General features: G+C 43.7%; 2 long non-coding RNA genes across 4 annotated transcripts; both read left to right on the top strand.

Moving 5' to 3' along the window:
* The first annotated feature begins 1,222 nt into the window (after positions 1 to 1,222).
* Positions 1,223 to 4,273, top strand: LOC130457506 (uncharacterized). The gene is made up of 3 exons (XR_008916766.1): positions 1,223 to 1,553; positions 2,967 to 3,177; positions 4,137 to 4,273. It is a non-coding gene; the product is annotated as an uncharacterized LOC130457506 (long non-coding RNA).
* A 4,334-nt stretch (positions 4,274 to 8,607) lies between these two features.
* LOC103092031 (uncharacterized) lies at positions 8,608 to 14,721 on the top strand. Of its 3 annotated transcripts, none has more exons than XR_001627294.2 (7): positions 8,608 to 8,694; positions 9,045 to 9,249; positions 9,558 to 9,664; positions 10,707 to 10,772; positions 13,417 to 13,513; positions 14,115 to 14,207; positions 14,551 to 14,721. It is a non-coding gene; the product is annotated as an uncharacterized LOC103092031 (long non-coding RNA). The 3 variants fall into 3 exon arrangements; XR_001627292.2 differs by having other exon boundaries at positions 14,514 to 14,721; XR_001627293.2 differs by having other exon boundaries at positions 14,099 to 14,207; positions 14,514 to 14,721.
* The last annotated feature ends 79 nt before the right edge of the window (positions 14,722 to 14,800 follow it).

Here is a 14,800-nt window from a genome sequence, read left to right as displayed (position 1 = left end):
CAGCCCAGGCCAGCCTAGGCCAGCCTTGGCCCAAGCCCTAAGAGAGATCAGTCAGTCTTTAATCCACTCACCACAAGATTTGTCCCAAGCGAGATTCTAGTGTTCAGAGAGACCCAGCTACTCCAACTAGTCCGAGTTCCAATTCAGCTTTGGCAAACTGAATTTTTCAGCCAGCCACCTTTTGGGCTCCTTTTAAAGAGAATTTTCTCCTATGTCACCTCCCCTAAATTCTCATATCTACCAATCACAGTAGACAGTTTTCCAAAGGACTGACCATTCTTAATTCACACCTTCTTTAGTTCTCAACTTCTCTGGGTAGACTAAAACTTCTGAGTGAGTTCACACATCTTTGCCCCTTACGAGTTTGCAAGTTGCCTGATCTTCATAGGTACTTAGCACCTTTTTGTATTAGATCTAAAAATAGACTTAGCTTAAGGGATTTTACCTCACTATAAGTATGAGTTAAGTACTTTTCATTGTTCAGTAAAATTTACAACTTTATCTTCCCCTAAAGTTTGCTTAAGTATGGGTGAAGTAGAGTTCCCACATTCCTGATCAAGTACCTTCATTGTTTAAATGGGGAATGGTCTTAACCAAATCTTCTGAAGTAGGGTCTGAGAATTTTTAAGATTCACACCTTCTCAGAATAATACTTGCAAATAATTGAAGGAAATGCAAAATTTCAGGTAGAGGTTAGTAAAAATAAAGAGTTTTTCTTTTCATCCAAGAAAGATCTTCTGAAATCTATGGATCCTATAGATTAAGAACCCTGGATCTTTGTCCAGGCTGACCATTTTACAGATGGTGAAACTAAGTCCTAGAGAAGAAACAATTTTCCTACCATCATATATATACATATGTATATTAAATTAATAGCAAAGTCAGGATTAGCATCCAAAGTCTCTTAATGTCAATCTCTTGCTCTTTCCTCTAAATCAGAATATCTCTTGTTAAATTATTTGTTACTAGTTCATTTCCATCATAAAATCATCCACCATGGTAGCAGGGAGGAGTTGTGAGAGGAAATTAAGAAGAAAAAGAGAATATAAGAGTAACTTGCCCCTTAGGGAAAGAGGCCAGAGTCAGAGGAGAATGTAAGGGCTTATCTAGCCAAGAAAACCAATCCACAAGCATCTCAGGCAGTGGCTTGTGCTGATTGGCTAGCTTCCCTATGACCTCATAGTCAGCTAACAATGAAGAGTTCCAAAGAGGTGGCAAAGAAATGGGGTTGGTAACAGTAGAACCAGAAGAACATTCAAGGGGTGAGGGAGGAGGAGGAGAGAAAGTAGAGGGAAAGGGGTGCAGCCTTGGCAGGGGCCATGAAGAATCAGGAGGAAGAAGGGGGCCAAGGAAACATCCATCATTATTAATAGACGTGACTTGAGAAGGAGCTCATGTCTGACCAATGAACTAAAGAGCGTGGGGTTCGGTGTAAGGGTCAAAGAAAAAGTCAAAAGGAAGAAAAGTGAGAAATCTGAAGAAAATCGAGAAATCTGAAGAAAATCAAGAAGGACCAGGAGAACCTAGACCATGCCCCTAGGTCATTCCGGCAGGTAGGGATGCCTTTGGCCATAGTCTATCAAACACACTTATTCATGCTCCTGATCTGCCAGCCAAGGGCCTAGCATCTCATCACCCTGGACTGGACTCTAGAGCTCACTGCCATGTATAATGAACCCGGAAAGGGTCAGGGCATTGAGGATGGGCATACCAGGTCATTTCTCATGGGGGCATGAAACACTGTAATGGGTTTCCAAGAGAACATCTCCCTGAAAATCTTTTAGAGTGGCAGAGACACCACAACTCTCCCCAAGCAACAACTCCCCCCAGATCATCCATTCATCTAAATGGGTTTAGATATAGATCTGTCTAAAAAGTGGAGAAATAGATCATTGGCTACTTAGATTCTTTCCACCCATAATAACACACCATGTTAGAAGTATCTGTGATATAAGTTTCCCTCTGTGGGCAAAGATCACTGAGGATAGACTAAAAGGATAAGGCAAGTCAGTGTTAATTCATTTGTTATTTTTTAAACCCTTACTTTTTGTCTTAGTAATGACTCAAAGGCAAGAAGGGCAAGCTAAGCAAACTTGCCCAGGATCACACAGCTAAGAAGTATCTGGGGTCAAATTTGAACCCAGATCCTCCCGACTCCAAGTCTGCTGCTTTATCCACTATGCTACCTAGCTGCCCTCAGCATTAATCCATTTAGGGAAGCTTTCCACAATTCAGATTATTTGGAATTGGGGAGGATATGATGGGAGAATTGACCTAACAGCTTCCTGTCTCACGCACCTCCTAAGTCTGGAACAGTGAATAAACACCACATACACACACATCTCTCATCCCACCACCTGGCCTCAATGTTGGGTGGAAGCAGCATTGTAAAATGGAAGTAGCTTTGAGTTTGGGGTTCAGGAGATCTGGGTTCGAGTTCTTACTGTCTTGAGCTCTTAATCTCTTTAGTTCTCACTGGATGATTCCTTCCAGCTCTAGCTCAATAATATATCAATATAAGGAGAGGGATAGGGTTAGAGCCTGAGATTTGGTTTCAGAGACCTGCAAAGTAGAAATTTCTTCTATCAGTGTAGATTGGCACCTTCTTTGCCACTTAGAGTCCTAGGACGCTGAGAGGTTTGCCCAGGATTATATTATATGTCACTATATGGCAGAGGTGGGACTCGAACCCCCAGTTTTCCTGACTTTGAAGCTGGTGCCCTATCCACTGTGATCTCCTGCCCCTTATCCATATAACATCCAAAAAATGAGACACCTCCTGGTAGTGACGCACTTCTTTCTTCACCCTCACACCCCCACCCCTGTGTCCTTCTAACATGTACATTATAAATGTGTATGATTATATATGTGAGTGTATATAATATGCATAGATTATGTATACATTTTTGCAAGACTAAATATCATTTATATAGCACATTTTAATTGTTCTCTTTCTTCCTTCCAAGGCTAATCTTCATGCCCATGTTGATGCTTCCTCACCCACAGGTCCCGTCGCCATAGTCGTCTCAATAACGCACATCAGCCCACTGTGTTCGGTGGCTGGGGTGCCCCTCCAGGCAGAGACTGGAGCCATAGGGCTCTCTGTGGTTGCCCTTACCACTGTGAGCCACCAGAAGAGCGACCGAGCTCTCGACCAGTCCACGGCATCATCAGCAGGTGGTGGGGGGAGCCCCAGTGGCTGCGTGGGAATGGGGGAGGCTTGGTAGAAATGGCCAGTATTGAGCCAGATGTACAAATTAGAAAAACTCTTGTCAGAATTTTCTTCTCCCCCCCTTGCCATTTCCCCACCTCCTACCCCTATGGGGGAAGATAGGGAAAGAGCAGCGGACAATGTGGGTGCTCACCAAAGAGTACTATCATTGGACCAAAGTCAAGACCCTGGGAATCACAAGCAGCTGGTGGGTGGAATGAGGCTGGGAATCTCTATCAGTGTTTCTTCCCATCAATTGTAAGCTGCTAGAAGGCAGGAATGGTTAAATTGGGAGGGAGGAGGTCTCTGAATCCTTAGCACACTGTACTAGGAATTTAATAAATGCATAATAATTAATTGTTTGATGCTATTAGGAAACTTTTAATCCACCTCCTTGGCCCAAAACTCTACAACGAAAGGACAAGAAGACCATAGATTTAGAGTTGAAGGCCAACGAATTCAACCTCCTTATTTTACAGATTGAAGAAACTCATCAAGGTTAAGTGATTTTCCCACGGTCATACAGCTAGTGAGTAGTTATCTCAGGCAAGGTCTTCATGGCTCCAAATACAACATTTTGGAAGCTGACTGTCTAATGAGGGACTGGAAGCTGGAGGTCATTTTCCCTAAGCTGTCTGGATCCTCATAGGAGCTCCTTCTATGAACCCTGAGAACCAAGAACTATGGAGCCCAAACTCCAAGGCAAACCATAGCTCCCTTGGGATTTAGACCTGTTCAGTAGCTGACTATCTGTGCAACCCTGGACAAATCACTTCACCTCTATGGGCACTGGTTTCCTCTTCTATAAAAATAAAGGATTTGGACTCCATGAGCTCTACGGTCTCTTCCAACCCAAAATCTGTGAACAGATACTCTCTGAGATCCCTTGTAGCTCTGATATCCTATGCTCTTTGCACCCAGACAGCCATCCCGAGAGTCATCAGGATTAGGCTGCCGGCTCCCGTGCAGGGGTTGGACTCCGGAGCTTCAGCCTTCATTACCACCCCGTCACCATTTTCATTTTCCCAGTCCAACTGGACGTACTCATGGACCTCACAGAGCAGGTACCAGGAAGGGCTGGCCCAAGGGAATGGATGGAAATGGGAAATGGGGTGGGATAGAAAGGATAAAAGATACCCACCTTCCCCTACCCTACTGGACACCATGACTGTGCACAAAACCCTGTGAGAGTGTAGGGGCTAGGGCACGTCTGCACCATCACCTGCCTCCTCCCCTTCTTCTGCTGAAGCATTTGCCCAGGGCCACCTCCACCACAACTACAGCTTGTCTGATTCCTTTTCCCACTGGTTCTTTGAGTACCCAGGTCTCTTCTGCATGATATTCCCCGATTTACCAGGAATCTCAAAAATGTCCTTCCAGCTGGACACGTCCTTTTCCGTGAGCCATATCTTTCCTCCCCACCCCAAATCAAAGCATCCACCCAGGTCCCATCCTCAGACTCTCCCCTAGGTGGCTATGGAAAGCAATGAGGGCATTTGAGCAGACAATTTGCCCCTTAAATAAAGCTAAGCTTTTTTTCTTTTTTGTTGGTCCAGAGCTATGTTTATATGCATGTAGGGAATTCTCCACATGGAAACTTCTTCCATTGATGTAGCTAGGTAACTCATGGGCAAATGCCAGTCTTAGGCAGTTTCCTGGGATAGTGGGAGGAATTGTCCAAGACAGACTAAAATTCGGGTCTTCTTTTTTTAAACCCTTCCCTTCCATCTTGTAATCAATACAGTGTATTGGCTCCAAAGCAGAAAAATGTTAAGGATTAGGCAATGGGGCTTAAGTGACTTGCCCAGGGTCACACAGCTAGGAAGTATCTGAGGTTAGATTTGAACCTAGGACCTCCCATCTCTAGGCCTGGCTCTCCATCCACTGAGCCACCCAGCTGCCCCCTAATTCAAGTCTTCTTAATGCCAATGCTGACTTTCTGGTCAATACTCCAGCTGCCTGGCACTAAAAGCTTAAGCACATGGCTCCCATAGAGACGATAGAAATTTCAGGACCCAAAAAGATATCTAGAGAAGGAAGGGAAAAGCATTAATTAAGCATCTACTCAATGATATGTCAAGTGCTTTATTTATTTACTTTTTTATTCATTACAAAGTACATGTAATAACAAATTTCCAACTCAGTTTTCTGAAGTTATAAGATCCAAATTGTCTCCCTCCCATCTTCCCTTCCTCCTCCTGAAGTGGGCAAGCAGTGCAATCTGGGTTATATATGTGTTATCACACAAAACCTATTTCCATATTATTCATTTTTGGAAGTGAATAATTTTATAAAACCCAAACCCCAAGATTTATGCCCAAATACACAAGTAATAAATCATAAGTTAATTGTTTTAAAAATATATCGTTCGATCCTCACAACAACTTTCTGAGTTGGGTGCTCTGATCCCCATTTTAGAGTTAAGGAAACAGAAGTGGCAGAAGTTAAGTGATTCGCCAAGAGTTACTAGTAAGTATCAGAGAGTGGATTTGAACTCAGGTTTTCCTGCCTGGAGGTCCAGCACTATGTGTGCCATGGTGTCCCCTAGCTGCCCGAGGAGTCCCTTCAGTGTGCCCCAGATCCTAGACTTAATTCTGTCATGTATCCACCCTCCACTAAACAGTGTGGTAGGTAGAGTCCTGGACTTGGGAGTCAGGGAGACCTGAGCTTGAATTTGGTCTTGGCCACTTACTGACTATGTCACCTTGTCGCTCAGCCTCTCTTTCTTTGTTTCCTCATCTGTAAAGGGGGTATAAAAGGACTTCCCTCCCAGAGTTGTTGTCAGGATTAAGTAAGATGATATTTGTAAAGCACTTGTGAACCTTACAGTGCTATACAAATGCTAGCTATTGTTTCAGCCCTGCACAAATCCTAAGAACTGGGGTGATAATGGGGTGGGGGCCGGGAGGAAGATGCCCCATGCAATTATCCTGTAACACATTTAGGAAGTCGTGGAATGTACAGAATGCCGAGCACAGGGCCTGAGTGCCCCCCAATCCCTTCCCGATTTGGAACATGTCCTCAGTCTCCTTGTCAGGCTCCACATGTGGATGGTGAGAGCCCTCTGGGGTTGGGGGGAGGTGAGGGAGGCAGGTGGATGTCCACCTTGTTGTCTCAGAGGGAACCTGCCCTCTCTAGACTTGGCCAAAGTGAGTGAGGAGTAGCATGGACTTTGCATCTACAGCCCTTGTCCCTCGCATGGCTTGGCAGCTAGGGACAGAGTTGGCCCTCTGAATAGGGATCGCCCAGCTTTGCCCAAACTCAATTGTCAAATTTCAGAGTTGTAAGGGGCCTTGCCGGCCACCCTGTCCAATCCACAGCTGAATATGATCCCTTCTGTCATGTTGCAGGTGGCCTGTACTCATCGCTTTATCAGCCACCTACGTCTTCTCGTCTCTTCCGCCTTCCTCCTCGCTATACCCATTACCGGGTACCTCAGAACTATCCAGAGCATCAATACTTTTATCCATCTTCATCTGAACTTTTGCCTTTTCCTCTCCAATCTCCCATTCCTCGCCGGAATGGGCTGGACCCTTAGTGAGGTACCCTTCTCTCTCCACTCCTCTCACCCCATCTCCCTACCCATCCCCTTGGCCTCTGAGATGGTATTTTTTCCTTAATTATCTAACCCATCCAAAGAATGGGTCTGACTAGGTTTTATTCAAGATGACCCTCATATGGTTCCCTTCTAAAATGCCTACAGCCCAAATTAAACTTATTTTTCCTGTACCCAAAACTCAGGTTACCTTAACTCTTAGAATATCAAGGCTTGGTTGCTGAGAATGCAGGCCTATAATATCTGAGACTGATGGGTCACTTGAGTGTGGGAGTTCTGAGCTTAAGTGGACTAAAGTCATTGGGGGTTTATATTGGTACCAATATGGTGAGCCTTTGAGAATGGTGAACCCCCAGGCTGCTTGAAAAGAGACAAATTAGCCTAAATCTGAAAATGGAGCAAGTGAAAAGCTTCTTTACTTCTAGTCTTGGCAAGATAGGGAAAGGAAGGAAGGAAGGAAGGAAGGAAGGAAGGAAGGAAGGAAGGAAGGAAGGAAGGAAGGAAGGAAGGAAGGAAGGAAGGAAGGAAGGAAGGAAGGAAGGAAGGAAGGAAGGAAGAAAGAAAGAAAGAAAGAAAGAAAGAAAGAAAGAAAGAAAGAAAGAAAGAAAGAAAGAAAGAAAGAAAGAAAGAAAGAAAGAAAGAAAGAAAGAAAGAAAGAAAGAAAGAAAGAAAGAAAGAAAGAAAGAAAGAAAGAAAGAAAGAAAGAAAGAAAGAAAGAAAGAAAGAAAGAAAGAAAGAAAGAAAGAAAGAAAGAAAGAAAGAAAGAAAGAAAGAAAGAAAGAAAGAAAGAAAGAAAGAAAGAAAGAAAGAAAGAAAGAAAGAAAGAAAGAAAGAAAGAAAGAAAGAAAGAAAGAAAGAAAGAAAGAAAGAAAGAAAGAAAGAAAGAAAGAAAGAAGGAAGGAAGAAGAAGGAAGGAAGGAAGGAAGGAAGGAAGGAAGGAAGGAAGGAAGGAAGAAAGAAAGAAAGAAAGAAAGAAAGAAAGAAAGAAAGAAAGAAAGAAAGAAAGAAAGAAAGAAAGAAAGAAAGAAAGAAAGAAAGAAAGAAAGAAAGAAAGAAAGAGAGAGAGAGAAAGAAAGAGAGAGAGAGAGAGAGAGAGAGAGAGAGAGAGAGAGAGAAGACACAAAGAGAGAAGGCAGAGAGACAGAATGAAAAAGAAGAGAGAGGAAGAGGAGAAAAGAAGGGATGGAGGGAGGGAAGGAGGGAAGGAAGGAATACTAAGACCTAGCATATTGTTGTCTCTGCCTAAGCCCACCTTCCTGAGGCTTACCTCTCCTTGGAGTCCTGGCACATTCCCCTCTTTCTCTCCATATTGAGAATGTCAAGAGACCCAAAGAAATGGGGAAGATACTAGAGAGAACTCAGGTAGAACAGGGTTCTAAACTCAGAGTCTGGATTTTTTTTTTAAATCCTTACCTTTTGTTTTAGAATCAATACTATGTATTGATTCCAAGGCAGACAAGTGGTAAAGGTTAGGCAATGGGGTCAAGTGACTTGCCCAGGGTCACATATCTAGGAAGTGTCTGAGGCTAGATTTGAACCTAGGACCTCCAGTCTCTAAGCCTGACTCTCAATCCACTGAGTCACCCAGCTGCCCCCTGGAGTCTGGATTTTTTAAAAGTTGGATAGCTATTTCAATATAATTGGTTTCCTATGTAATTCCTTTGCAAAATTCCTGCCATGTTTCTGCAACCCCTACCTATGCCCAGTCCAGCTCCTCAGCCTCCACAGGATTTATGACTTCCCATGTGCTGTCATTGAGGAAGGACAACTGAGCAGGCTGACCCCATCACCCCAAGCAGAGTTTTTAAGCATCCTCCCATTGCCAAATTTCCTACAGGTCAACTCCAGGGGGACAAAGGAAAAATAAATGACAGTGACTGCGTATTCCATTGCATTCTCTTACCCTGTAGAAAAGACTATATAAAAGGTAATGTAGTGTTTAGAGGCGCTGATATTTATACTTGGTCTGGAGAGGTTAAGGAGGGAAAAGGAAGCTTCTAGGAGAACTTTGATCCAAGAGTTGGATGATGTGATCCCCTCTAGATCGTATCAAGATAGTCTTGAGTATATTACCTGACAAGGAGGAAATCAGCTAGAAGAGACTTTAAAGAACCAGGAGGATGTTAAGGCATCCGGAGAAAGGGTCTGGGGAAGATGCTAGAGAGAATACAGCTGGGACAAGAGTTCTAAACCCAGAGTCTAGATTTTTAAAATTGGATAACTATTTCAATATAATTGGTTGCTTTTGTAATTCCTTTATAACATTCTTCTAACAAGGGACCCATAGGCTTTGACAGACTGCCGAAGACATCCAGGGCACAGCAAAGGCGAAGGATCCCAGAGCTAAGAGGAGAAGCACTGTGGTGGAGCCGGGGTTAGGATGGCTGCAAAGGGGCACATTCCATCCAAAATTACAGCGTGCACCTAGGACTGTACCAGGAAGGGATTAGCTACCCCAAGGCCCTGGACTGAAGGAGGCTGGGTAGGGATCCAGATTAAAATTGTTAGATACCAGTTGACTATGTCCTAATTGTTTCAGCAATACGCTAATCTATCCAATATACATAGCATTTGCCCCATCCCACCCCACCCCAAACTCCTCAAGTGTTGTGAAATAGTCATGTTTTTCCAAATCACTGTTCCAGAATTTTTTTATACCTTAACTTTTGTCTTAAACCTTAACTTCAGTATTTACTGTTGAAGGTTCCCTGATCCCTTTCACCTAGTGGGTATGGGGAGAGTGGACCCATTTTATTCTCACAGAAGGATCCTCCATCATCTCCTCACCAGGCCATTCCATCGTGATCTCCTGCATCCTCTACTGCTTGTTCCTCGCTGGCTCCCTTTGGATATTCCTGGGCGGTTTCTGTTTGGACCTGACCTCCTGGGGCGTTAAGGTGATCGAATATTTCAGCACCATTCAGCTAGCTGCGGAAGTGCTGAATTTCTTTGGTTATGGGTTGCTAGATCTGTACATAGGTTTATTTGTTGTCATCGAGACCCAGGGCATCAATAATTAGAACAAGTAAGTGTTGGGGATGTGAAGGATCATTTGAATCCATGGCCCTGGAATTACTTTGGAAAAGTACCTGGAAAAACTTTGATGGGAGTGGAGAGGGGAGTGGGTTAGGAGTTACAAACTCAAAGAAAGGAGCCCTCCAGATGAAGTGGATTAAATGTGTGTGGCAAGGAACACAATACTCACTCCCATCACAAAATGTCAACCTGCTCTCATACAAAATGGGGCACAGCTGGCATTGGGCAAGACCCTATGATCTCTAATGTTCTGGTAGACCATAAAACTAAATAGGACTCATCCCATGGAACTAGCTGCAGTACCGAAACCCATCTGATTGGGAAACAGGATATTTAGTTGATGACTAGCTAGATGCTAAGCTAGCCAGAAAGAATAGAAAGGATAATTTTCCATTCCACAGAGATGAAAATTGAAAACCCACAGATTCTATTTCTTCTAAGTATCCTCCCTCCAAGACCACCCACTATATTCATTACTAGTCAAGATCCTTCAACTATTGGTCACCTTTCCCAAACCTTTCCCTTCCAGATTCCAAAATGCCAAAGACTTTCAGAGGGTTGACATCTTCAGAATGTCATTGCCCTTGTGAGCTTTGTCACCATGTTTTTCCCCCTCCAATGGTCTCAACATTGGCCATAGGCACCATTCCCCTCCTTCCCTTTTCCTTCATTGCCCTTGTGAGCTTTGGCAGCATTGTCCTTTATTTTAACTCTCAAGTGATCTCAGAATTGGCCCTAGATCAAATTTCCCCCCTTTTCCTTTTTCTATGACTATGCTGGGTTCTTCCCCCTTGGTATTCAGATGTTCAGGATGGTTTCACGTAGCATGAATTATTGGAGGCTTTAAAAAATGGGTGATCTGCCCAAGAACCCCAGGAATAGCTTTCCTCTGTCTCTCTCTAGCGATTGGATCAGCCCCATCGGGGACTCAGAACGGAGCTTGTGAGTCCCATCTGCGGCTTAATAATAGTAAGTGACACTCCTTTGACCTGCTCATTACCCCCACCCCAAAGGCAGTGAATGATTTCCCAGTCCTGTATACAAGGCCCTTGGCTTGCTCCAAAGTCAAAGGACTTGAGTTCAAATCTTGCCTCTAATGCCTACTACTTGGATGACTTAAAGCAATTCATTTTTCTTCGTCTCAGTTCCCCAACTATAAAATGAGAGGGTTGGATACATTGATCTCCAATCCCTTCCAACTCTAAATGTCCTAAATGGGGGAGACATGGACCCTGGGCTCCTCACTGAAAGGAGAACTATATGATGCCCAATTCTGAGTCTGAAAGGATAATGCCTAGCCTTTAGGGAGAGGTTTGTAGTGGAGAGGGTTCTTGACTAAGTCAAGCAGGTATAGCATATACTCTGGTAAAGAAACAGACATAATAATAATAGCAACTTGCATTTCTATAGAACTTTATTATTTACACAATGCTATATAGACATTACCCCCATTTGATCCTGGGACAACCCTGGGAAGTAGATGCCATTATTATCCCCCATTTTATAGATAAAGAAACTGAGGCTGAGAGACAGTAAGCGATTTGCTTTGCGATTTCTGATCTCACATTTGAACTTGGGTCTTCCTGACTCTAAGTCCGACTTATTCAACTTATTCAACTACCATTTTCCTCCTGAACTCTAGTCCCATGTCACCAATTGCCTATTGGACAATTTGAACTGAATTATGCCTATAGGCGTCTAGTATAGTAGACCCAAAAAATGGAAATCATCATTATTCCTCCTCTTTTAGACTTCTTTCTTTCTGTTACGGACACCATCATCCTTCTGGTCACTCAAGTTCAAGACCCCCAGGGTCATTACTATTGACTTCTCATACTTCCTTAGTCCATATGTTTAAAAAAATGGCCACATCCTATTAATGTTACCTCTTCACCATATCTCTCAGCTAACTCCTCCTCTCTGCTCACATCACCACCACCCTAGTTCAGGTCTTAGTCCCCTTGCTAGAACTATTGCAATTCTGGATTAGTCTCTCTCTGCCTCAAGGGTCTCCCAACTCCCATCTATCTGTGTAGCTGCCAGAATGGTTTTCCTCAACCACAGATATGGATATGTCGCAAACTCCAGTGGGTCCCTGTTATTTCTAGGATCCAACATAAACTTCCCTGTTTGATACTTAAAGCCCTTCACAGCATGGCCCTAATCAACCTCACTCCCCCTCATTACTCCCCCTCATTCATACTCTGATTCCACTAAATGGACCACCTTACTCTTCCTCAGATAGGACTCTATTGACTTTCTTTGCCTTCGTGTAGACTGGACTACTCTTCCTCCTCAACCTCCACATCTTAGAACACCAAGTTTTCTTCAAGGCTAGGTTCAAATGCCACCTTCTACATGAAACTTCTCCTGATTCCTCCATTTTCTAGCCCCCAAATTACCTTGTGTCTATTTTGTGTATGAACGTATTTTTCCCTATGCTGGATTGTAAACTTCTTGAGGGTAGGGATTATCTTTTCTTTTATTATTGTACAGTTCCTAGCAAAGAGTAGATGTTTGTGTGGCTGGACTTGTGACTTCATTGGTCAGGGAACTACCAGTAAGGAAATTCCCTTTACCAATGTAGATATACAACCATTCAACAATTTCTAGTCTGATGCTAGATAGCATAAATTTTTGGCTGTACATTAATCAATGTGGAGCCTCAATGGCCCAATAAACACCAAAACCAAAACCAAAACAACCCACAAACTTACAGTTGACTGGGACCTCGAGAATTCAAATGATTTGCCCAGGATGACACAGCCTCTGTGTCAAAATGAGAATTGAATCCTTTTCTACTGAACTCTACCTTTGGAAGGTGCTTTGCAAAGCTTAAAGCTCTCTATAAATGTTAGCTATCATATCAAAACAGACATTTATGTGAGGCAAAAGACCAGAGTAGATCTTAGGATCAGTGCTGTGTTCAAATTATTGCCCCGATACTATGGGCCCTTGGACAAGTAACTTGGTCTCTCTGAGCATGTTTCATGTGTAAAGGGAAGGGAGTGGGATTGGATCCCTAAGTTCTTTTTCCTTTCCATATTCATGATTACCTATGAAATATCACCTCAGAATAGGCATTGCTTTACAAACTGACAGAAGTCAAGTAACTAACAATATAAGAGAAGAAAAGGAAAACATCACCCCCAACACACAGAGAAGCCAATATTCTTTGCCCCAGCCTAAAGCAGAAGAATCTGGGTCCTTGATAGGTCTCCATTGCTAGTGAAGACAGAAGGGCCTTCCAGGTCATAAATCCAGAAATGAAAGGATCTTTAACAGCCTTCTGGTCCAACTCCCTGATTTTACAATTGAGGAAACTGAGACTGGAGAACTAAAGTGACTGGCCATGTCTGGGTAACAACCTCACAGCTGGGATGTAAACCTAGGTCTTCTGAGCCCAGAGTCGGTGCCCTTTCCACTCTCCCTTCAGCCCCAGTGCCTGATTTCCTTTGGAACTTACGGATTTCAGCTCATTTCTATTTCTAATTGCACTGAGGCCTTGTGAGCTCTTATCCTGACAACTCCAAGGGGAATTCAGGGAGGAATATGAAGCCAGGTTTTGCTGGATAATGGGGGTGGTGGTGGTGGGGTCTTTTCTTTTGTCAAGATATAGAGAATTCAACACAGTTTTCAAGGATCTGGAGTTAAGATGACCAAAAACTCTCTCCTGATGAGCATCCTGCAGAATCAGCAACGTCTGAAGGGTAAGAGGTGTTACCGGTGGGCAGGCTTAGAGGGTCCAAGATCTATATACCCTGGAGCTTGGACCCTTGTGGCCCCTATACTCTTTGTTTTTAAACCCTTTCCTTCTGTCTTGGAATTAATACTAACAATTGGTTCCAAGGCAGAAGAGAGGTAAGGGCAAGGCAACTGGGGTTAAGTGACTTGGCCAAGGTCACAAAGCTATGGTCCTTGTATTCTTGAGATTCTCAGGAAATATTACCTAGTTAGTGAGGTGGGATATAACTACCTCCCTGTTTGGAGCCATAGAATACAGTAAGACAAAAGGGACTTGGAGAGGGTCAGAGGTTCCAATCAGAACTGTGGCCCAAGGAGACCCAGACGAGGCAAAGAGACCTGGGAGGGTGGAGAAGAGAGCCAAGAGCTCTCTTCTGTGGCCCATGATGGAGTCCTGTCCATATTGTCATGTCAACAATGACATCAGCAACCTCTCCTCCCTTGACCTTCTCCATTGAGCAAAAAAAAAAGAGATGGGGGATTTCTAAAGGGAGGGAAGTAGGTAGTACAAGCCATGGCCATAGGAAGTGGGTATATGAAGTCAGGGGCAGCATCTATTCTTTATAGTCACTAAAACAGGTAAAGTGCCATAGGCTGGACCAAGAGAAGAGGACACCTTCTGTTGCCCCATCTTCCTTCACTTCAGTAAAGAGAAAAAAGGTTTGAGGGCCTGGTTTAGAAATGCTAGTAATTCTAGGCCCATTTCTAGGTTCTCCTCCTGTCCCCAAGGGTGTCGGGGTTTGGAATTACTTGTATCCCTAGGAAATCCTTGGTTGGGGGGCAGTGGGGGGGAGTGGGGGGGCTGTGTTCCAGGTCTCACACAACCTCAGATAAGGCTGTGAAATTATCCCCTGGTCTGTTTCATGTTATCCCTTGCCACTTCCTTCCCCTGCCTGCCTGATGCTATTTTTTGCTTCTGCCATGCTAGTCAGAGGTCAATATCTATCTATCTTTCTCTTTCTCTAGCGGGATAGGGACTTAGATGGATTCTCATTTGTCCCAGGCCCAGCATTCTCCTCAAAAGTTCCTCCAAAGACAGCTGAATAAGATCCAGAAGTCTTCCTGCCAAGGCAAGGGAGACTTCCATCCATCCCTCAATGGTTCCATCCCATCAAGATCTCATCCCCACTACCAGCAGCAGATCTTCTCTCATTAAATTCCTCTTGACTCATGATGCGGGACTATTATTTATAAAGGTTCTCCCCCAGGCCTGACCCTTAGATGCTCATTTTAAATAATCTCATCGGAAAATC

The sequence above is a fragment of the Monodelphis domestica genome, chromosome 2 (assembly GCF_027887165.1).
Source record: "Monodelphis domestica isolate mMonDom1 chromosome 2, mMonDom1.pri, whole genome shotgun sequence".
Lineage (NCBI taxonomy): Eukaryota > Metazoa > Chordata > Mammalia > Didelphimorphia > Didelphidae > Monodelphis > Monodelphis domestica.
Note: the sequence above shows the minus strand (reverse complement) of the source record. Positions and strands in the feature narration are given on the sequence as shown.